The sequence below is a fragment of the Neopsephotus bourkii genome, unplaced genomic scaffold (genome assembly GCF_033783945.1).
Source record: "Neopsephotus bourkii isolate Nb327-2 ecotype Australia unplaced genomic scaffold, CSIRO-AGI_Nbou_v1 NB_845, whole genome shotgun sequence".
NCBI lineage: Eukaryota > Metazoa > Chordata > Aves > Psittaciformes > Psittacidae > Neopsephotus > Neopsephotus bourkii.
In genome coordinates, this window is record NW_026901341.1 from 3,238,107 (window position 1) to 3,260,928 (window position 22,822).

Genomic DNA, 22,822 nt, shown 5'->3' on the forward strand with positions numbered 1-22,822 from the left:
CACAGGTATGAGGAAAGCAAAGCAGAAACAGCAGTAAATGAGCTCAGGGAGAGCATAGCTACTATTGCTCCACTTGGGGCTGATTGACAAATCAGCCGTGACTGCTAAAGAGGGTTTTCATAAAACACATCTGGGCCATTTCAGCACGATGATGAAAAGATGGATGCGTGATCTAATGTAGCAAACTGACGAAGGCAAGGAAAAACAGTGTTTCTGCATGGAGGTTCAAGATTAAAGTGCTTGGGATACAGTTATCTTAGATGATTTCAAGATAATTTGCCTGACTTTAAAATACTTGCCTGAATATTTTAATTGCTTTATACTATTGGAATATTTTATTACTGTTACTTATAGGCACATGGTTCCTGACCACGTTATGTTAAATGCTGTTAGTGAAGAAAGCTACAGCAGACACCATTTTGTATCTAAGATATGTGAACCCAAGAAGGCTGGCAATTACCAGACATGGGATTTATGAACCAAGATGAAATATTTCATGCCATCACTGTGTGGGACTGCACAGACCTTTCAAGCTTACAGGATACTTGAAGACTGGAAGCCTAACCTGCAGTTTCTAGTTACTTAGACTTCATAAGCCTCAGAACACACATTTAGCTATACAGGTGTTACACTGCCAAGTGTCAGAGTGAACAAGAACAGTAGGTACTAATCTAGTAACATGATAATGCAAGTAGAGAAAAGGAGTACAAGAACAGGTTTTCAGCATCCACTGAATGCAGGCCAGCTGGGCTGAGCAAAGAGGGTTGGAGAGGGAAAGGTGTAATTTCCTCCTCAATCAGTTTTGGGTTTTCTTTCATCTATTACCTCCAGACATAAGGAACAACAGAGGGGCTGGTAAGCAGCCTGGTGTCTGACAGGCAGAAAGTGAAAACTGCTGAGATAACAGCAAGCTCCCATACTTTATGACCAAAATGGGGAAAAATAGCTTACATGTAAAATACACGTTCACAAAACAGAAAAATAAAGACCTTGAAAGAAGAGAGTGTTCAACTGAGCATTTAAGTATGCCTAAAGTTATGCCCATGCTGGAAAGCCTCATGGATTTCATTGAAACTACAACATATACATGTCTGTCTGCTAATGGGAATATGTGCTTAAGTCGTTTCCTGAATCTGAGTCTTAGCCACTGCTTAATATCCATGAAGAAAAATGTTCAGCTTTAGCAGTCATGGCAGAGAGGTACAAAAGTAACAAAAATGTGTGGTGCATTTCCATTAAGAGGATATGCTTGTCACATTCACCAGGCTTGTCTGGGTTTTACGCTACTGAGCTCTCTGCTGAAGATCAAGTCTGTCTGGAAACCAGAGCTTGCCTGCACCTCGTCTGTCTGTGAAATGATATCAGAGAACTGGAATTGCTCAGCAGAGTCAGTTTGGAGCAGATGGTCTCAGTGACATTTTAGAAGATAACAATGGGTAAAAGAAAGCTCCTAAGTGAGACCTGGAAATACTACCATAAAAAACAAAAAAAACCAACAACAACAACAAAAAAAACCCACATACAAAAAAAAACCAACCAAACAACAACAGAAAACCGAAATAAAACCCAACAGCAGCAGCAAAATTAAGGGAAAAAGGTAGAAGAAAGTCAAGGTAAAAATTTGTCTGCGAACCATGGCAATGACTGGTCCAAAGGAATATGGCTGGATATGCCAAGTTAGGGACAGAGATCATGCATCAGAGGAGAGACTGAAAGTGGAACTCAAACCAGAATATCAAAAGCAAGATGGTCTCCAAGAAATCCACCCACATGGGTGATAAAATATTTGTGCGTTACTATCAAATATAACTGTTTGCCCTGGGAAGATCCCAGCTGTGTCTCAGATGAAGCACCAAAATGCTCAGGGAAGGTGTGGAAGAGAGAGCAGTGACTGCAGCTTGTTCAGCTTTCTGAGCCTTTATAATACTTCATCCCTTTGATGAAGAGAAATGGGTGACAACATACAGGTGTGGCACAGCTAGTAACAAACTCTGCGACTCTGGTGGAGCATTGATTGTCAGTGTCTGCCTGAACATGGGACAAACACCATACACAGTGTTGACAGTTTTCATGATCATTTGCTGGGTAAAAAACAGGTGTTTGATTCTGAATTAAGCAATGTTAAATAATTTGGGTTTACTGTTGTACTTTTAATTTTAGATTTCCTTCATTGAAACATATTATGCTCCCTGTAGAACATTTAATAATTTTTATCTTAGTAGTTAGCAATTGTCAGTGTGAAGCAAAGATAAATTTTCAGAATCTTTTCATTTCCATGTATGAGAATTTCAGGCTTTGCTTCCAATCAAGAACAAAAAATCATTAGAAAAACATCAGACTGCTTTGTGGATTTTCCTTTTCCTTAAGCTCAAGTGCTAAAACAAAAGGTACAATCACAGAAAAACATTATAGAAAGGCAAGACTGAAATAAAACAAGAAGTTGCTCCTATCTGAGCTGAAAGCTTTCTATGGGCAGACTGAAGTTTGTGTCCATAAATTAGAAATGTGGCACTGTACATTCAGATAAATGTAGGTTTCTTTCAAGTTTATCTTTGAGATTCTGAGTCTCTAAAAGGTAAATTAAACTCTTCCACTACTGAATTTGTTCTCCTTGTTGACAGAAGAATCAACATTTCAAGGCTCCATTGTATAATATGCCTTTGTTGGAATGTACTTACAAAACTTCTGTATATTCCGTTTCAAATAAAGGCCTTGCAGCCCACTGAAAAGTAGAGACAAAGACAGGAAAACAATCTCCCCCACCACTACTGAGCTTTGATCACTTTTCTTCTAATTCAGCTGTCAAGTACTGCTAGAATTACGTAGCTTGGTACATGACTGAGGTGAATTTGTGCTCTTTCTTGTACCAATTTCACACACCTGCAGTTCACCTCGCTCCCTGGAAAAGGCTGCAGACCAGCAGTGTTTCCTTCCTGTCATCATGGATTAAAAAAAGTCTTAATCACCACTATAAGAAATAGAAAACAAACCCCCAAAGTAGTTTAAAGCATCATGCCACAATAAACCCCTGTTAAGGTTCATTTCCTTCAGGATCTTTGCATAGCCACCTTTAGATTTTGTCACATTCAGCTGTCTCATTCCCAGGCCCTGTTTAAAAACCTTTCCCCTTACAACCAGTGACCTTCTCACACTCCTGGTATGGAGATGCTGGATCTGGGAAGCTAGCACAGGATAAAAATTGGGGCACAAAGCTTAGAGGATGCTGCAGAGAGTCTTCTACAGATGCCAGCTTGGGCACTGGGAGGGTCAGAGGGTGCTACATCCCAGCATGGTGGCATTGGGTGTAAGCTGCCACCACCCACCAGCCCAGCCCTCTTCCACCAATTGTGCCACAAAGAGCTGTGTGCTGGAGGCCACAGCTGGCACAAGACAGGTTAGCACGGGGAAAGACATAGGGAGAAATGAAAGCTCAGATATTTCCATCTCATACGCACCTTGTGTAACAATTGCTAAGGCTGTTCACACAGTAAAACCTCATTCCAGGCTGAGTTCAGAAGTGCTGTGCTGCAGACAACAATAAACAGCCTTTTGTAAAGAAAAATGGAAGATTTTCTAAAAGGCAGGCCATACAAAGCCTACTGAAATTCAGTGGGAGACAGATGACAAAGCCTATCTGTTCTTTGAAATTCTCCCCTGGCAGAAATAATTTTGTTTGCATTTTTGGCATGAAAACAAACACATCCATTCCTACACCTTCTTTTCTGTAGTGCTGCACTTTCCCAAATCATTATGAAGTGTATGTACACATACTGTCACGCTCAGCAGTATCATGGCTTCCTAAACAATTCACTGCACATTCATAATTGAAGAAGTCAATTCTGCCAGTGTAAGAAAAAAGCTAAAAATATGAGCAAGTAAATCATTAGGAAAAGCACTTCCCTCAGATCATCATTCTCTTCATGAAGAAATGCATTACCTATTATTACTTCTGCTGCGAGATAACAATAACGAACATCACAAAAATGTGTGCAGGCTCTGCTCAAGAGCTCACTAGTAAACCACTGCAAAAACATGGTGTTTGCCTACATCTTAATGTTACTTGTAAAAAAGAAAGAAACCCTGAGAAGCAGATAAGAGTTCAAATCTTCAATAAACATCTAGGTATGGCAAAACTGAAGTCTAGTTTATTTGGGGTTTTGAGTCTGATTTTGGTTTTGCCTTTACTCTGCTACACAACCAGATTTTAAGGAGTGAGAACCTATTTTCCATCAGAACTACCAAGCTGGTTTCAAGGCAGGGTGCCCTTCAAGAGACTCCTCAGTAATTTTTAGCTCTTTGAAACCCCTAACTCTCAATGGGAGCGGAGCTGCATCAGCATCCCAAGCTTGGGATTCATCAATTTTTCCATTTGTGTTTCATTTTAGAGAAAATACCAAAGAAAGGAGAGACTGACACTCAACAGAAATCAACAGTTTCAAATTCAAGACAACAGAATTTATATGGGAAAGGAAACAAAAGGTCTGGTTAAAGACAGGTTGAATGTATCTCACCTAATACAGATGGTAAGACTACTACTTTAAAATCCAAAAGAAAAAGCATCTGGCTCCCCAAATGTGCATTGCTGTTTTGCCCAAGGGGGTTTTTTTACCAGATTCTTTTAGCCGTATCTTGTTCAGGTTACTCTTGGGAGCCATCACTTTGAACCATGGTGATGCACTGCATGAGAAAATTAAGCAGCTGGATCACCAACATCATGAAGGGCATCACAAGACAAAAATAATCTCAGTGAGAAACTTACTGATTCAGTTTTCTTATGGAAGTGCATAATATAGAGCAGTCAAAATTTTGACTACTAAAGGGTCACAGTAGTGCATTGCAGATATTGAATAACTGTGCTACCAGAAAATACAATAATAAAAATAATTATGAAAAACTGAAGAAAATTATGCAGGCAAAGGGAAAGAAAAGCCTGCAGTGTCCTATGTGCTATGCAACAATCTTGGATCTTACCAAATCACGCCATTGTATCTCTGTATAGATGTTGCTGTGTGGTTATTGCTGAAATGTGGGACAAAGTACACTCTATATTCAACTGATACAGGCTGCACAACATTAAGCACTGAACAAAGGATTATTTTCTTTCTTTCTTTTTTTTTTAATAAGGAACAGATGGTCACCTTATTCAAGCAGCTGTTAGGGGGAAAAAAAATGATTCACCATCAGTCACCAAAGGCTAAAAATGGTCAGATTCAGATGCACTCCCTCCTGCTAAGCAGTGGTATCAGCATTCAGCCTCTGACTGGTATAAGACAGGAGAAAAGATGTGAGGCGAGAGGGCTCCTCCTGGTCAGCTCTGCCTGCTGCTCTCAGTGGGATATGAGCCATACCTACAAATCCAAGCTGGTGCTGAGCAGAAGCTCTAACTATACCTCACGTCATTTCTGATGTCCAAGTTCAATGCTAACAAGTGAAATTGCCAGAGAGCACAGTAAAGGAATAAGCATCTTAAAGCCTGTAAAATTAAAATTGACTTATTTTAGGAGATTGCATTTTATCACTAGGTGGCATTGCTCTAAGTCTTTCAGTGCCTCTCTTCTGAGCTCTTTAGTGTATGGGTAATATCCTAACAGCCGGTGAAACACATAGGTTTCACTGGGGTGGTGCCAGCCATGCTGCTCAAAATATGTGTACAACACTTCAGCAAACCTACATGGTTAGAGATTTTATTCTTAACTTTGGCCTCAACTCCTCTGTTTACTTCTATGAACACAATCCATAACCAGATGTTCAGTTCCTCCAACCAAAAGCCTCTGCTCACTCAGAAGCATTTATAAAACTACCCCAGCCCCTCTGATCCACCCCCAGTTCTGCGATTCACTCTCAGAGATCTTTCCACCAGGGACAGCAGTTGCTCGCAGCTCACGTTTGTGTGCTGTACAACAGCTGTAAAGCCAGAGCTTTCTGCCAATTCACTGCACCACTGGGTTGACTCACTGGCCCATGGAATTTGGAAAAAATAGTAGAAACATTTAGAAGTAGGGTTTTCTTCTTTACTTGAATTGTTGTTGAATTATCTGTGAAAGCTGTTAATGGAGCCTGACAGCATGAGATGGAGGAGTAGAAAAGCATGAACATTTTAGCATCTCTAAACCTGAATAAAGTTTCCAATAGCGCAGAAAGCAAGCCTCCATTTTGAAACAACCTCAGCAAAACATGTGTCCAATTCAATTTCTGAACTGAAATCTCATTCTGACTGCAGTAACTAAATCCTATGCATCGTAACTAAGGCCTATGACCCAATGTGCAATGGTACCATATCCCACAGAGAGTTTAAAGCTTCAAGGAGGTAAAATTTAGCCATATCCAGTAATGCAATCCTGAAATCCCCTACCCTGTTGTTACCTAAAGCACAGACATGGAAAGAAGACTGTGTACATACTGCACATTCAGGAGTCACTGGGTAAGAAATACAGCAAGGTCCTAGAGAAGGGACTAGAGCCCAGAACTCCCTGCTCTTAGCTGAGGACCTCAGGCGCCAGCTGACAAATCATGATCCTCCCACATCTGCGTTTCTGAGAGATAAGAGAGGACATTCAGCCCATCGCACAAGAAATCCCTGTACATTCACTACCTTATCAGCTGCAGCCTCAGTTCCATTGATACATAGATACTTTTCTTCCAAGACAGACCCTTTAACGAAATGTACTCTCTGTCCTGGATGGCGCTATCTGCTTTACTGATTTGACAAGCTGATTTGTGTTTGCCTCTGCTTCAACAAATCAACTTCATTAAGTCAGCAGCAATGACCCTTCCTGTTTTCCTCAGCTCAGATCAATGCCAAGAGGTCAGAACAGTTCTATGACCAGCAGTGCTCATCATCAACAGATTTTATCCTAGGAATGAGATGATTTATAGCAGCCACATCACTCAGTTTTAGGAGAACTACATGGCCATTCCAGCTCCTTTCAAACCATCTTAGGGCAAATACAGAGTGCTTTTCAACAGATGAAAAGAACAAATAGTTATTTTCACTTTTAATACTATACAGAGCTAATTTCCAAAAGTGCAAGAATTGTTACGAAACAACCTTTATTCCCTTTACACTCCTCCTTACAGTTCATCTCACTCTAATAAACATACACACGACCATTTTCCAGCCCCAAGAAGCAAGAGAGCTCCTCACAGAAGTAGGTCAAGGAATCTTTCCCTGCTCTCTGAGCCTGCACAGCCCAAGTGTCATTCACTAGGCTCTTCAACAATTGCTTCATGTCTTTGTAATTAGGCATGTGTAACTGTTCAGTCAGATTGATAACACTTACTCATCCGTGCAAAGCACTTGAGCTCTAGGAATGAAAGCATCCTAGCAGTAATGGTAACTATTATCTTTAATCTGCAAAGGCCTTGAGTACACACGGGAAAAAATAACAGGAAAGAAAAATTTAGCTGTTTAGCTGAACCAGTTTAGAAACAGTTTAGATAAAATCAGTAAAATTCCCATATACTGGCTCTCAGGAAAATGGCTACAAATCAGTTCCTGCCCCATTTAGCGGGAGCACGAAGAGCTGTGTGCTGTGATCTCAGCCCAAGGTATATGGCACAGTGTTGGTGTACCAGGAGATACCACTGATGTCCTGATGCAACAGTCCTTCTCTCTCTTGTTTTCCGAAGCAAATCCCTGACAGGCCCAGCCAGCAAACAGCCCCTTCTTCATGAAGAGTCTGGGGAAATTTGGTTGGTCAGTTGGTTTGGTTTTCTCTTCTGTCAAATCCAGCAAACGCCAGCCCCTGATTAATATCTCATTTCCAGTCCACCTATCTTGCAAGTATAATTTCTTCCTGAAATAGCCCAGTACAGATGGACCAATATCATTCATTTGTATGTACTTTGAAAAACACACATTGAATCACCATGACTATCAGGTGACTATCACAGCTTGACGCTGCTGTATAGACATGGGCTGAGTATACCCAGTAAGCCATTGAGGAATAATTAAGTAGTCTGATAATAATCTTAAAAATGAACAGTGATTGCTATTACTTATATTAGTCACCTTAATAAAACTTCCCACATATACATGGCAGATGATGCTGCTGACAATAAGACTTAAAAAGGAAAACCTGTGTGATGATAGCATGACCTCAAGGGGAAAGTGAGCTCTGTGGTTCAAGTACATGAATTCAGAGACTGAATTCCCTCTCAGATCTACCCCTCACCTACACAATGGGGGCACTTACATAAATTAGGCACCCAATATTGGAACATTTCCATGAAAGATGAGGAAATGCAAACCCCTCCCTACGTTTGTTCCCTCCAGAAGCAACTGACTGGAGCCCATAGGGACTCCAACTTTCCTGCAGAGAAACAAGCTTTTCCTTCTCAAGAACAGACCATTCTCAGAGTAATTTATCCCCTGCCCTCTCTGGCTGCCTGTTCAAGGTCTGGCATTTCTCTGCTTGGGAAGCAATTCCATTCCTTTCTGTAGCATCCCTCATGAGAGTCTCAACAGGGCTGAGCACTGAAATGAAAGGTCACCAGGAAATCAAAGCAGCAGTGGGCTGTGAGCTGGCGGTTACAACAGCAGGGTAGAAGGATGGCTTTGTGGCTATAGGCACAGGGGCTTATTGCACTTTTCTTGACCTCCAAGGAGTTGGCAAAGATATCAGATCTGAATTGTAATTTACTGAACATACAAAGTAAATTCAGTCAAATGCTAGAAGGGAAAATGCCTTCTAGAAGGAACGCATAGTTATAATATGAACTACTCATATCTAAAGGAAACAGTATCTTAAAATCAGTATTTGCTGCAAGATTAAAGTGAAAGACCATCTGAAACTGAAGTATTCATTAACTTTCTGCTGATAATCAATGGGCATTATTAGTTACCTAACATTTCTGACAAAAGCACAGTCTCTCTTTAGTCAAGAATTTGATGAGCTGCACTGGGAATATGTGGAATAATGGGAACGACTCTGGTTACTCAGATTCATGAAAAGACTGAAACTGCTGCAGGCTTTCCAAAGCAAAAAAAAAACCCAACAAGGACAGTCATGGGAACCAAGAGCCTGCCCAAAGGCTTCAAACTCCAGCGGGGTTTATTCCATCCAAAGCAACACAAGAGAAGGGATGGGGATGCTCTGAAAAGCCCCCAAATCACAAAAAGAAACAGTATCTAGGGGAAAGCACTGACAAGGAAGGAACACTTAAGACTGGTGCAGTATTCTTATAAAAACAAATGAGCATTAATAATCCATACTGAAGCAAGATTATACTGAAAATTAAAAGATCAAGAATTAAAAGAAAAGCATTAAAGGAGTGAGGTCTTATAGGTAGTAGGTGGGAAATAGGTTTTAAGATACACCTTATGAAGCTTATGGAAAAGGCTGTAATGTGATGCATTCAGCAAGAAGGGGTTGGAACTGCTAACCTGGTCAAACACTCCCAGTTCTTTATACCAAGGCACCTCTTGGTATATACCGTGCTTCCAATGCTTCTTTTAAAAGAAGATAAGGCAGGGCTCATAAGGTTCCCTCTTTCCTTCTTCCCCAAGAAACATACACGTGTATGTGAAATAATCTGCATGGAAGTTTCATTTCCCCTTGTGAAATTGCAAACAAAATATTGTCAAACTTTGTGTTTCCCCTATCACAATTAAAAGATCTGCTCTGAAGAAAGGCAAAGAGCTAACACGGAGCATTTAATCAAAGGGTGACAGATTTACGAAAAATCTATCAGCAGGGCTGGGTAGCTAATGGATAAATCACAAGCCCATGATACAAGCCAATAACTAAGTTCTATGAGTTGAGCAAATGCCAAACATGGCAGCTGATTTTTTGAGTACAGAAACCCTCCCAAAGGCAGAGAGGATTTCCAGTACAGTGTGCTACCCCTTTGTTCCTAAGTCACGTTCTGTAGTACATACCCCTCTGGTAGGATAATGCTTGCGCCTTTTGTAGGGAACTTTACCAGTTCTGATTACTTTAGACTGGGGGAAAACATCCCCAAATATATGTCTTGATCTTAACTTCTCTAGACAACAGTAAAGGGGGCCTAAAGGTGAGGCCTTGATCTGAATATGGTGGCTCAGGTTGTTACTGTACCTAGAGGGCCTCACTGGGAAGGAATAGCAGTCTGGGAGCTTCCCTGAAGAAATAACTGAGCTGCACCTCCCCTTCACAACACTACCTGGATCAGCACAAGAGGAATCATGTGCTGGTCCTCTCCTTTTTTGGAGCCAAGTGGTACCTGGAGGATTGCAATGGTTTTAAGGTCTGAAGAAGCTGCAGCACTGTTCCCCTTTGGATATGGCCAAGGTGATTACGTCCTACCAGTCGTCCCTTGCGTGCTGCCCAGGAAAATGTAGAGATGAAAGTAATGTATGAAGAGTGGTAAAGTAAGGAGGCTAAAGAGAAAGTGTGCATGAGACTTAGGTAAAGAAAAAGCAAGGAAAGAAAGCAATAGAAATGCCGACGAAGATGGAGGAAAGAAAGAAGAGAAAGATAAAATAAAGCAAAAGCAATATATGACAGAAAAATTGCATGAAAGAAGAGAGACATAGAGAAGAGATAGGGCCAAGATATGTGCAAAGACCAAACAAAACAGTATGAGAAACTGCTATGAGAAATAAGAAAGCTGAGCAGATACGCAAACAACATGTACTTTGTCACAGCAAACCCACTGCCTCCTTTCTGCCTCGTTCCAGGTGGCTTCCCTGCAACAGCCTGCGTTTCTGGTACAGTTGTCCAATAGCCTAAATGTTCATCTCCGTATCGATACTAATATTTGACTTTGCATCTTGCAAAGCACCTGAAACCAGCTCTGAATAATCAGCCAGTGCAGACTCTGCACATCACTAGGGGCTGGAATGCAGCACCTTTTCAGGACAGCACCATTACAGTGTGCCTTTAAGCCTCTGCAAACAAACCAACTGGTGTTGATTTATCATGCTGTTTCCTGGAACCACAGTAAGGCTCAAGCCGCCTACTAGATTCACCACACAAATTCCTCACAGGTGCCTTGAATTATATTTAATCTTTGTCACAATATGAAAATGTTGAGGTGTGAAATGCTCCCATCCCTTAAAATGGATCAATCACCTCATTCCAGGAAAAAGAAAGGTGCTGCCTCAGCCTGTTCAGACAGCACAGCTCCTACTGAGGTCAGCAGAAATTTTACCTGCAACAGAGGCAGCACAGACTGCAATTCTGCACTGATTTTATTTGGTAGTAAACATTTCTAAAGCAGCCTGTGCCCCAAAATATGCTTTCACACAAACCTGGCGCTCCCCAGCAGGACTGTTTATGTGAAGAGAATTTGGCACTAGCTGTCTTAGATATAAAGGTGCAAATTTACTACTATAAGCCTGTGTTATTTCTCCAACACTTTATTTGCTCCTGGCTTCCAACAGTTGCCATAAACCAGAAAACTACATCTTTTTTTGTGAAATGACAGAAAAGTGGCAGTCCTCAAAGCTGCAGAGCTGTGAAAAGGCACTGGCAGTTGGATATAGCCTTTCGGACTGTTTTTACAGGAGACCAACGTGAGCATGCACAATCCAAGAGCACTTCCTCAAAGATGGCAGTTGAAAGCAGCTTTTTTTGGAAACCACAAAGAAATATCCTCAGAACAGAGATTCTCCTCTAAGAACTGCTCTCCTCAGCTCACAACTCCTCTGTAAGAGTCAGTTCCACAGACCTGATCGTTCCTGGGGCATCTGCAACTGTCCATTTGGAAATACTGTGCCCTTCTAACAGTTACCCCTCTCTCGTGCTGTTCCAGAACTAAGGGAACACAACCAAAACGTGGGTGTCTGTTCCTAGGAAGCCTTTCATCCAGCGCAGCTGCAGACTCTGATCTGTTAATACTTTGCTAATTTGTTTCTCAAGATTGCAGGGATCCCTCAGCTCTAAGTACTTCTGCCTGACACACACTCTGCTGCTTGTATTTGGAGAGCTTCTAGAATATGTTTCAGAAGCAGCTGTCTGAAACTAAGGAACAGAGCACTTGGACATACGTGAAGATGCTAATGACACAGAGTCCATGGCTCCTCCTTGGGCTGAGATATTATCAGTGGTGCTTTTAGCTAAGGATATAATGAAAAGAGATTGAGGATTTTTGCAATTTGGCTTGGTATTTTAGCAACAGAACTAGTGCAGTGACAAACAAAATCCAGCCATGCACCTTTAAAAAAAAAAAACCAATTTGCTAAATGTTGTAGAAATTATATAGAGAGTTTGTCCTTATCAGTTTGTTAATATCAAACATGAAAAAAAGCTATAATTTCAAGTCCTTCCTGGAATCAGGATCCCAAAGGTACAGCTTGCCTTTCAAGAGGACCAAAGACGTCAGCAAGAGCAGAAATTCTCTCCACACTCTGAAATAGTTTTACGAGCTAATATGGTCTAAGCAATAACTTTCATTTAAAAAACAGAGCACATACTTCTGCAGAGATGGAACTGATGCAGAGTGGGCAGGTAAAGCCTTCTACGTTGAACCACACTATGTACCCATTTCTAAGCGACCTTTCAGTCTTAGAGTTTATGTATTTGCTTTCCCCACTGGCAGTTTTGAGCAAAGAGCAGGCTTTTAAAATCACTGTGTGTCTTAATGTTAATGAGCAAGGAAAGCATCCATGGGTGTGGGGCAGGATGCTGACTGAAAGTGTTCAAATCTGGGACTTGGGGGTAAAAATAGAGACTAAATGTACTACTCATTTTGGTCCCAGGATTCCCAGCGCCAGTTACCGTAACTGCTACATTGAGCTTAAATGTGCAGCTAACAGAGCTTTTATAAACACTTCTCAGAAGACATCCCAGCAGTGAGGAAGAAGGTTGACTTCGGGAGCTGAAGGCACTGTTCAAACCAGTGCCTGCACAGGAGCAAGGACCACCAGTGGCTCCACCACAGGGCCAGAAATGAGAATCACAGAATGGCTTGATTGGAAAAGACCTTAAAGCTCATCCAGTTCCAATTCCCTGCCACAGGCAGGGGAACCTTCCACTAGAGCAGGTTGCTCCAAGCCCCGTCCAGCCTGGCCTTGAACACTGCCAGGGATGGGGCAGCCACAGCTTCTCTGGGCACCCTGTGCCAGCGCCGCAGCACCCTCACAGGGAAGAGTTTCTGCCTAATATCTAATCTCAGTCTCCCCTGTGTCAGTTTAAAGCCATTGCCCCTTGTCCTGTCATTACAGGCTCCTGTAAAAAGTCCCTCTCTAACTTTCTTGTAGGCCCCCTTAAGGCACTGCAAGCTGCTCTAAGGTTGCCCTGGAGCCTTCTATTCTCCAGGCTGAACAAGCCCAGCTCCCTCAGCCTGTCTTCAGAGGGGAGGTGCTCCAGCGCTTGGAGCTGCTTTGTGGCCTCCTCTTGTGGACTCACCTGAACAGGTCCACATCCCTCTTGTGTTGCGGGCCTCAGAGCTAAATGCAGGTGGGGTCTCACGAGAGCAGAGTAAAGGGGCAGGATCACCTCCTTCGACCTGCTGGTCACGCTTCTTTTGATGCAGCCCAGGACACAGTTGGGTTCTGGGCTGAAGCGCACACTGGAGCCAGCTCATGCTCAGTTTCTCACTGACCAACACCCCCAAGTCCTCCTCGGGGCTGCTCCCAATCCATCCTCTGCCCAGCCTGTGCTTGGGATTGCCTCGACCCACGCGGAGGACCTTGCACTTGGCATGGTTAAACTTCATGAGGTTGGCAGCAGCCCACCTCACAAGCCTGTCAAGGTCCCTCTGGATGGCATTCCTTCCCTCCAGCGTATCAACCGAACCACACAGCTTGGTGTCTTTGGCACACATTGTTGCTCTGTAAGTCACCCCATGACACCCACCAGCACTAAGCCACCGTTTATGTCAGAATGGTTAATGGCATAAAGAACGCTAGAAAAGGGAGTACAAAGCACTGGGCAAAGGACAAAAAAGGTGAACAATTTAGGTAGCCTTTAATGTTTGATGCCATACAATTTGAGTCCTTGCATACAGCAGGAGGTATTTGACATTTTCCTCTTCAGAGATTAGCACTTGCAGGTATTGATTTAAACTAGGATTTATACCATGACTGTCATTTTTACAAAGTGCACAGTAAGAGAGATTAGCAAGAAATTGCCAGGCACACCATCCTTAATCAGCTGCAAACTGTTTTCATCCTAAATGTGCAGGTTTGTCAGCAAAAACAAAACACACACAACTAAGTGGGGTAGCAAGAAAAGCACATTCAGTCCAACAGAACAGAAATAGCTACCAAGAAAGAGTGCTGTAAGGCAGCTTTTGATTTTTTACTTTGAATCTGGAACAAGCTCACAATTCATGCCACCTCTTTTTACTATCTAATTTGGAATAGAACTAACATTCTTCTCAAACACGAAGCTCTCCCCATGCCTTTTATTGGACATGAGTATGTCTGAAGGCTGCCAGTCCAGTTCTCATTACCCAAGTCCCTTGCTGGATACAGTAACATGCATTCCCTTTCCATCCCAGGTGCCTTCTTTTGAAGGACATAGGTTTAAAAACACAACACATGAGGAAAACATCCACCCCAACTCTGTGTGAATGAGACCTGAAGATTGAATATATCATTAAGGAGGGTATTCTTTGCCACAAATAGACCTAAATGCCTTGCTCCTTTTGATTTTCAGGAAGAGTTCAGCATCTACTTTGTTCCCAGTGCAATTGCCCAAACAGTGTTCAAGGTCAGGCTGGACATGCCCTTGAGCAATGTGGAACTTGTCCCTGCCCATGCCAGGAGGCTGGAACTAGATGATATCATAGTCCTTTCCAAGTCAAACCATTCTGTGATTCTCTGCCTTGTTCCTCTAATACTTTCTGAAAATCCCATTTTTGCCTGCTTGGCAGATACGGAAACACATGCTACAGGCAGGTATATTTCAATTACAGAGGATAAAAGTTGCAGTGAAAAAAATACTACATTTTTTGCATTTCTTCTGGTTACCCAACCTCTAAATTAAAAGCAGTAAAATGGGTGCCTCTTTCACTGCTAAAGTCTGCTTGAAAATTGGTTTCCTGTTTAGCCTGCACTATAGGATTTCAATTACTTCATCCTAAAAGTTACAAAGCACCAGATGTTCTTGCATCCGAGTGAAATAGATTAGTATTTACAAGAATTGTATCTGTCTTGATAAGGTTTAGTCTGCACAACTCTTTATCAATGGTTCCTTGATATGATAGAGTTGTTTCTGTTAGGGTTTGGTTCCCGCAACAAGCATAGCAGGTTTTGTTCATTTTCTGCCTGGATGAGCTTAGGTAAAGCTCAATGCTGGTCCCTATGAGGTACAATTAATCTCCTGAATGGTAAAAACCTTTGATATTTTTTTCTGTTGTGTCTAGAACTAATGAAAACTTCACAACTGCCTTGTCAAGGAAGAAATATGTTGAAGGTTGTCCCTATCATTCATACTGCTGTTGGAGCTTGTACTACTGATTCACAGGTGACTGAAAGAGCATCTGCTATGAGGAGAAAACCATGGAGCCAAACAAGTAGAAGAGCGGTCCATGCTGTGTAGGGATCATCATGGATTTAGACACAGTGTCTCAACTGGGTTGCACTCCTGAAGCCCTGGAGCCGTTCCTGTGTTCATGTAAGCAGCCAGGTTTGGATCTAGGCTTCCTCTCACATAGTGAAAGGTTACAGAAACCAGGCTGTGCAGGGCTACTTCTGTGACACAAACTGAACAGCAGGAGAAAAGAGAAAGGGCTGAGACAGAGATGTTGCCTTAGTGGGCTGCTTCAGAAGGAACTGGAGAGATAGGGTGCAGTCACAGTTATCGCCCATTTAAACAGTACTTTTGCACCTGGGAGCAGCAGCAACCACCTAGGCTTCCCAGGCCTCTGGCTTAAAAATATGTAGGGTGAACATTTTGATGCTTTTCATCTACAACCTACAGTGTGAGAAGACTGCTTTCCTCATCTGCACCTGTCCAGTGGGAAGCTCTCAAAGGAACAAGGTAAAACTGCAGCACACGTCCTCGGCCCAGTGGGGCCAATTTGCGGTGGCTGAGCATCTGACTCAGACTGCGTTTCTCATTTCTGTGCTATTCATCTGTATTCAAGATGTTTTGCTATCAGAAGCGTATCTTATGAAATAGCAATACTACTCTGGTTTAGTGCCAAGGTTGGGTTAAGGAACAGCAATGCATTAATGCTCCAGGTAATCAGCTCAGCAACTCCCAACTGTCAGTCACGGCGCTCTGAAACTATCCTGGCAATAATAAATGGTTTCAGATTTGCTCATTACCAATGCATTAAAACAACTATCCAGTGAACATGAGACTTAGCTCTCTGTGTATGCAATGGGTTTCTAATTGCACTGATCCAAACAACCTCTCAGGAGATAATTCTAGTTCTTGTATAAACATCTGTTCTTTAAGGAGGGATACACAACCTGCTCAGGAAGAACTTAACATTTCTAACATTAAATACAACATAACTCAATGTAATTATCAAAGTTTCCTCATGCCAAGAAAAACAAAAAGTTTCTGAAAGGGTAGAAAAATTCTTCTTTTACGTTTATTTTAGTAGGGCTGTAATTTTAGTTAGACCACATTTAAAAAGAGGATATTATAGCAAAGCATCCAGACCATATAACCCTCCACAGATTTCAGTTTTTACACGAAGAGATAGGTCAGCTCTAATTCTTACATGAAAATTGTTTCAATCTGGTTTCAGAAGAAAAAAAAATCCTGGAATAGCAAGCTTCTCCCTTCATGATATTTGATTTTTTTTTTATCTTTTCCTACTACCAAATAATTTATGTGATTTGTTGTGCCTCAGTCAAGAGAAAATTTGCTTGTGGCAAAAATACACTTTTGATGGAGATCAATATAAACAAGAAAATACTGTTCATCGATTACCTCCCCTCCCCACCCCCCAATAGATGTTTATCCAATTACCAGTATCTGGAATGTTTTTATATTACGACTTAAACGTAAGTTTTTCTGTCAAAAAATCTAACTCACATAAATAATACTTTGCAAAGAATTAATGGCAGCTTTGTGCTCCTTCAGCAACTGTCTTCCTCCTGAAGGACTGTCTCCTCTTATAGGGTTGCTTTCCTCCAATTTCCTTTCCAAGTAAACAACCTCACCTGACACCTTATTCATCATCCAGTAATGGTGGCGAATGCAAACGTGCCTGCACTCCTGATCTGTTTCTCTTTGCCAGCTGGTACAGAGAGACTGAAGTCTAGAGTGTTTAAGGGCCAAATGCTAGCAGAATTGTGAGCCCTCCGTTATTTATGTTAAGTTTAAAATCATCCTTGCTTTTGCATTACCCACTGACATAACAGCTGCCTGACACCTGAGATCGGCTACACCACATTTCTACTTCCTGACAGCAGCACCGATTTAGAATTAAAAATCAAAACCTGTAAGTCATAAAAGCACAGATTCTAACTGGGGAGGGAAGAAGCGGAACTCTTTCCCATTACAGGTAGACAGAAGTAGGAAAAAAAAAAAAAAAAAGTTCCTCATTTACATAGGAAGATCAAAGAATTTGGGGGTTTGGGGGTTTTCTTCCCCTCTGTAAATACCAACATGCAGCATTTCCAAAAGGGAATTATCGCCATGGAACCTATAGGCCATGAAACAGAAAGGAAAACCGGACAGCACACTGAGCAATTACAGGAGATACCTAGCAGGATCCTAGAACTGCCCTTAGAGACTCACAGACTCCCCACTCTATAATAGGTGTTAGTAATACCAACACCAGTGAACTCTCCCCAACCAGAAAACACCAACACGTTTTGATCCCCTGCCTTGGCAGTTCTTTCCAGAAGTCAGAGAGGTTATTCTGTCCTGCAGCTGAACATCTACAGAGAATCATCTTTTAACCACATAGTGCTCCAGCTGCTGGACCGTCCCTATAAGCCATACTTCAGAGACGTCAGCATTGGATTCAACCAGAACTTGTCAAACTCCAAATAGCGGGGGGGGTGTATCTCCCTTTATGTGGGAAAGGGACATAAACAGCATTTTCCTTCTGCCCTGGGGAAGGTGCTGAACAGTACCATTTCAGGAACATTGTACTGCCTTTTTCCAATCTAGCTGAAATCCTCTTAGGTTAGAGTAAGACTACTTGAGTTTCCCTTCTCATACGCATTCCTCCCAAGAGTGGATGACTGTAATTCAGTGTTTACATTTCAATTACCAGCCTCCAACTTTGCAAGCTCTCTGCTATTCGATGAAAACATACTTCTTTTCCTGTTGACGTGCACAGCAGCTTTTAGTTAATACACCCCCAGACCACAGAAGTCATCAATGAGGTATTAATTTGTTGAGCTGCTTGAATTACACAGTTCCTGGCTGGGCAAACTAAAAGGTCCTCCGTCACAGGAATGGATCTGTTGCACTTAATTGCATGTCTTGCTCTCTTTCCAAGTCATCAAAACATTTAAGGTCTCTGCATAACTTCAAAATATCTGAATCAAGCACGAAAGGCTAATAAGTAAAACAAGCTAAGATGCTGAATGCCACCTCACACTGCCCTATGTGATTAAAGAGGATTAGAGAATGAGCAGAAAAACCCTGGAGTCAGTGACATTGGTACAGGGCAGGAATGACTATCTAGGGAGCTGCTGAAAGTGCAAGCACTTGGGAATCTTGTGCAGTTTCCCACTGTGGAAGATGAATTAACCTCCCCCCTGTGTGATTTGACCAGCCCAAGAGAGGAGAAAGGGGATGAGCAAAGTCAGTCAGACCTGAGATTTATGACGTGGGCTATATCAAGGGAGCGGATTCCAGCAGAGCAGTCTTGAGGCGGAACAGGGGACGGTGATTCAGGACAATGGGATTTTATTCCTCTCTTTGTCCATGGAGAGAAAAAGGCATTTTACCTTCCTGTCCCCTTTCCTATGGCGTTTGTCTGCTAGATCAGCTTCAATCAAAATGCCTTGTGGGCTTACAAATTGGCACTCTGATCCTGAGCAAGACAAAGCAGTGCAGCATGCTATAAATCAGCCTTGTGTTATCAAAATGACATTTGTTTGGGAGGCCACTTCACACATTGGGTCAGAGACATCATTCTTGCCATGCTTCACAATAATAGCCATTCCACAAGTAGTCTCCCATCTTGCTGTGTTGGCCAAAGGAGACCTGACTCAGAAGGGAGCAGGGGCAGTAGGGATCAAAGCCAATTCCACCATTTGGAGCCTTGTATTTAAAACAAAGGACCCAATCACCTACAGAATATCTCATTAAAGCACATTCAAGCTAAATGAAAGATTCTATTCTTGCACAAGCTATCTAATCCAAACATCAGATTTAGTGTACTATCAACTATTCTACTTAGTCTATTCTAAAGAAAGACTTTCTTCAGACAATATTATGAGATATTTCTAAAGCAGAAGGGCCGGGCAGATCTCCAAGCTGTTTTGCACTTGGGAAGTTCTTCCCCAGATAAGGCCTATATAGGAACAAAAAATTCTCCTGCAAACTAGGATTTTTCATCTCTTCTTCAATAGGCAGAAATGGCTTGACAAAGTGAAGGAACAACCAGAAGCAAAGGACTAACTCCTCACGCTGTCTGCTGAGACAGGAAACATAACACTTTCCTAGTACTGATAAACTAAGATGAACACTTTGCTCAGCTTGCCGTACACAGCCATTGGAAATTTCTTGGAATAGGGAAAGGTTATTAAGAATAGGCCTCTTAGGCAGATATCAGGAAAGATGTATTTTAGGTTATTGTATGCATATTGTATCTAAGGATACATCACTGGTACTTACTGGTTTGTTGAGCATGCCAATGCAAAGAAAAGGTGGCACATCTTTGTTTAATATGTTGATCAAGGGAGTGTACCTGTGTGATACCATCAAAGCAACTGCACTTCTTACACTTGAAAGCCATGGGATGCTTTTTTGGTGTTTGCTGCAGAAAAGAGTTGGAAGGTTCAATTCTGCACAACTCCAGTTGATTTGTAAATAGGCTTTGTTCAATGAGATAGAAGTATTTCTATTTTATGTTTTAGTGAATTAATTTTCAGTGGAATTGGTGATTTGTGTAATGATTAACTGACAATGGTAGTTCAGAGGGTTAATTTAATTTCTATCTTCTCCTCTGATCCCTTGGTTTTACTCTTGGGTCCCTCCATACCAACCCTATCCCCCCACACCCGCCCTGTGAGCTTTCATCCTATCTCCTTCTAGTTCTTCATAATACGCACATCTTTAAAATCAGGCTCATTTCTTGCCTTGACACAAGATGGTAAGCCAATATATTTTAGATGAAACTCATGGCTCACTTTATTACAGCTGGTTCAGTTGCTATTCAGCAATCCATTAAGAAAAGTAAGATCTACTAAAAGATACAGGCTGAAAAAAATACACAAATGTATATTAAACAATTTACCCAAATCATTAGAAATCTTGCAAGATTAATAAAAAACTGACTTACAGAATCAAATCCATTTCCTCTTTCTGAGTCTAAGCCTGGATATACCACGAGAGCAAGCCATATTACATTTAAAGCTAACCTGATCCCCTCTTTGCTGTCCCTCTCTAAGGGCAAAGAATTCTGTGACATTTGGAAATGGCAGCTAGTTACACACCATGCATTTTTCAGTAGCATCCATTTCAAAGTGATCTCATTACATGGATAAGCTCTACTCACAACTTGTAGAGAGCTTTGCCTGGCCTGGTTTTATTTTTCCTTTGCAAATGACTACAGTAGGAAGCTCTGAACAGCATGCATTTATGAACCTGGGTATAAGTGTGCAGGAAAACTGTCATTATACAAACAACCAGCATAAGGCACTTACCTTCAGAAGACAATTGGTTTCATGGAGCAAATACCAGCAGCTGCATTATCAAATAAACAGAAGACTGTGCTGGATAAGTAACAAAAAATGATCTCTGCATGAGATAGAGAAGAGGAAAAGAAACTAATCATTGAAGCTCATCTTCAGAGCATCAAATAATATACCTGACCAATGAAAATCCAACCTGAAGGCTTTATTACAGCTGCACATACAGACAGCACTTGTTTTATGAGACCATGTAAATGTACCCAAAACCACCAGAAGACAGATTTTACCTTGTAGCTTCTTCAATCTGCTATTTAGCCCAAAATCTTTTAAAAGCCCACCTAAGTTTCATACATCAGATGCAGGGTTATCTGCAGAGTGAAAAAGAAAATAAATGATTGTAAATATACCAAAACCCAATAAAAATTCAATATCCCCCCACTGTATACATATTTCATAAGCAACACAAAAACCTTACTTTCAATGCATCCTGTAGACAAAGAGGTTCAGATCCTTGTCCTTATTATCATGAGTATTCAGCCTAAATTGCTGCACTAAACGTTTTAAGCTCTGAAACACAGAATAATACCTCAGAAGATGAATAACTGATTATCTTGAGATATCTTGAGATAATCAAGATACTTGGCAACAGTAATGTTGCTTCTTTGTTCAGTGTGAACTCATCTATTCTGCCTGTGGTTCACTTTAGATTGATGGTAACTTGTTAGGCACCAATCCTGCTTAATTATTCCTAGCTAAAAACAAACAAAATGTTGATTTGGCATTAAATAAATTCATCTAACAGTCTCCATGAAATTTAGACTATTTATCCCTTTGTCTGCTAACTGAACCATCAGTGATTCTTTCTCCACATACTGCATAAGACTTCAGCTATTATTCTAAGCAAATGAATTCAGGACAAAAATAGAAACAGCCATTAAAAGATAATGCTACTGGATAATTTTTTCTTCCAGTTCTGTCTACACACATAAGTTTAAGATCTTCATCATACTCCAATCAAGCTGAATTAAAATGCTTTCCAAGTATGATTTTTGTGCTACATAAGCTTGTCTCATTAAAAATTGGGAAGGGGGAAAACCAACCTTGCTACTATAAACAAAAATAGTGCTGATACTATTTTTTAAGAACTAGCAGAGTGTACTCTCACATCCCTTGGCTTTGCAAATGAAAGAAAATGGTAATCAGAAGTCTGTACATTTATCTAGGACCGTCAAAGCAAAACTTAGAAGAAATAACAAGGCGTCAAGCTGGCCTTGCAGAAGCCTCTCATGCCCCGAACACAGCAGCACTGCGTGTAGTTCAGGCTGTCAGAAAGTGACCCTTTTTGCATACAGTAGCTGCCTAATAGGGCTGTTCTGGCAACAGCACCTAAGGAACTATAAATAATGATCACCTCCAGGAGGATTTTTCTTACACATCTCCCACTTAACATCAACCTGATTATGAGGACATGCAGAGGTTTTGCAAACCTTGAGACACTGCTCTGTACAAACAGGTTTTTCTTTCCCCAGTTAAGAGAGCCTAGTACACAGTTACCCTAAAGCTCCTTTTCATTCTCTTGTTGGTATAGTAAGGTTACTAAGACTCTGTTGTACCCAGCATGTAAGTTTTCACATTGCTACAGAAAGTCCCATGCCTATTCAAATAGAGCAGAATCCTCAGAGCCATGTATGCTTCATGCCAGGAACGATTTTGCATGGAGGGCTCCTGACAGCAATCACACAATGGCTGTGGAGGAACAGGCATAACCTACCCTGACAGGCAGGACTGGCCTGAACTGAAGAGGCAGTCAGGAACAACATGGATTTGCACAACACAACTTGAAGATGCAGTGTGAGAGAAACTTGCACACATTCGCCATGGGGAAACTTGCTTCTTCAGTCATGGTTGTATCAAGAAAGAAGGGAGACAAGAGTGCAGCAGCTGGTAGGGCAGTAAACAAGGGCTTTGAGTGAACAGGAACATTCAATCCTTTGTTCTTCTAATTAGCCCTAACATGAGAGTAACACAACAACATACTGACTTCTTCCAGTCCTCTTTGTACTGTATCTAAAGTGATTACGGCTGCCATTCTGTCTCGGGATTTTCCGGTTTTTC

General features: G+C 41.5%; 1 long non-coding RNA gene across 1 annotated transcript; it reads right to left on the reverse strand.

Moving 5' to 3' along the window:
- Positions 1 to 11,694: 11,694 nt before the first annotated feature.
- On the reverse strand, positions 11,695 to 21,069 carry LOC133213787 (uncharacterized). The gene is made up of 3 exons (XR_009725892.1): positions 20,995 to 21,069; positions 20,720 to 20,759; positions 11,695 to 12,040 (listed from the first exon to the last, which is right to left on the reverse strand). It is a non-coding gene; the product is annotated as an uncharacterized LOC133213787 (long non-coding RNA).
- Positions 21,070 to 22,822: the final 1,753 nt, after the last annotated feature.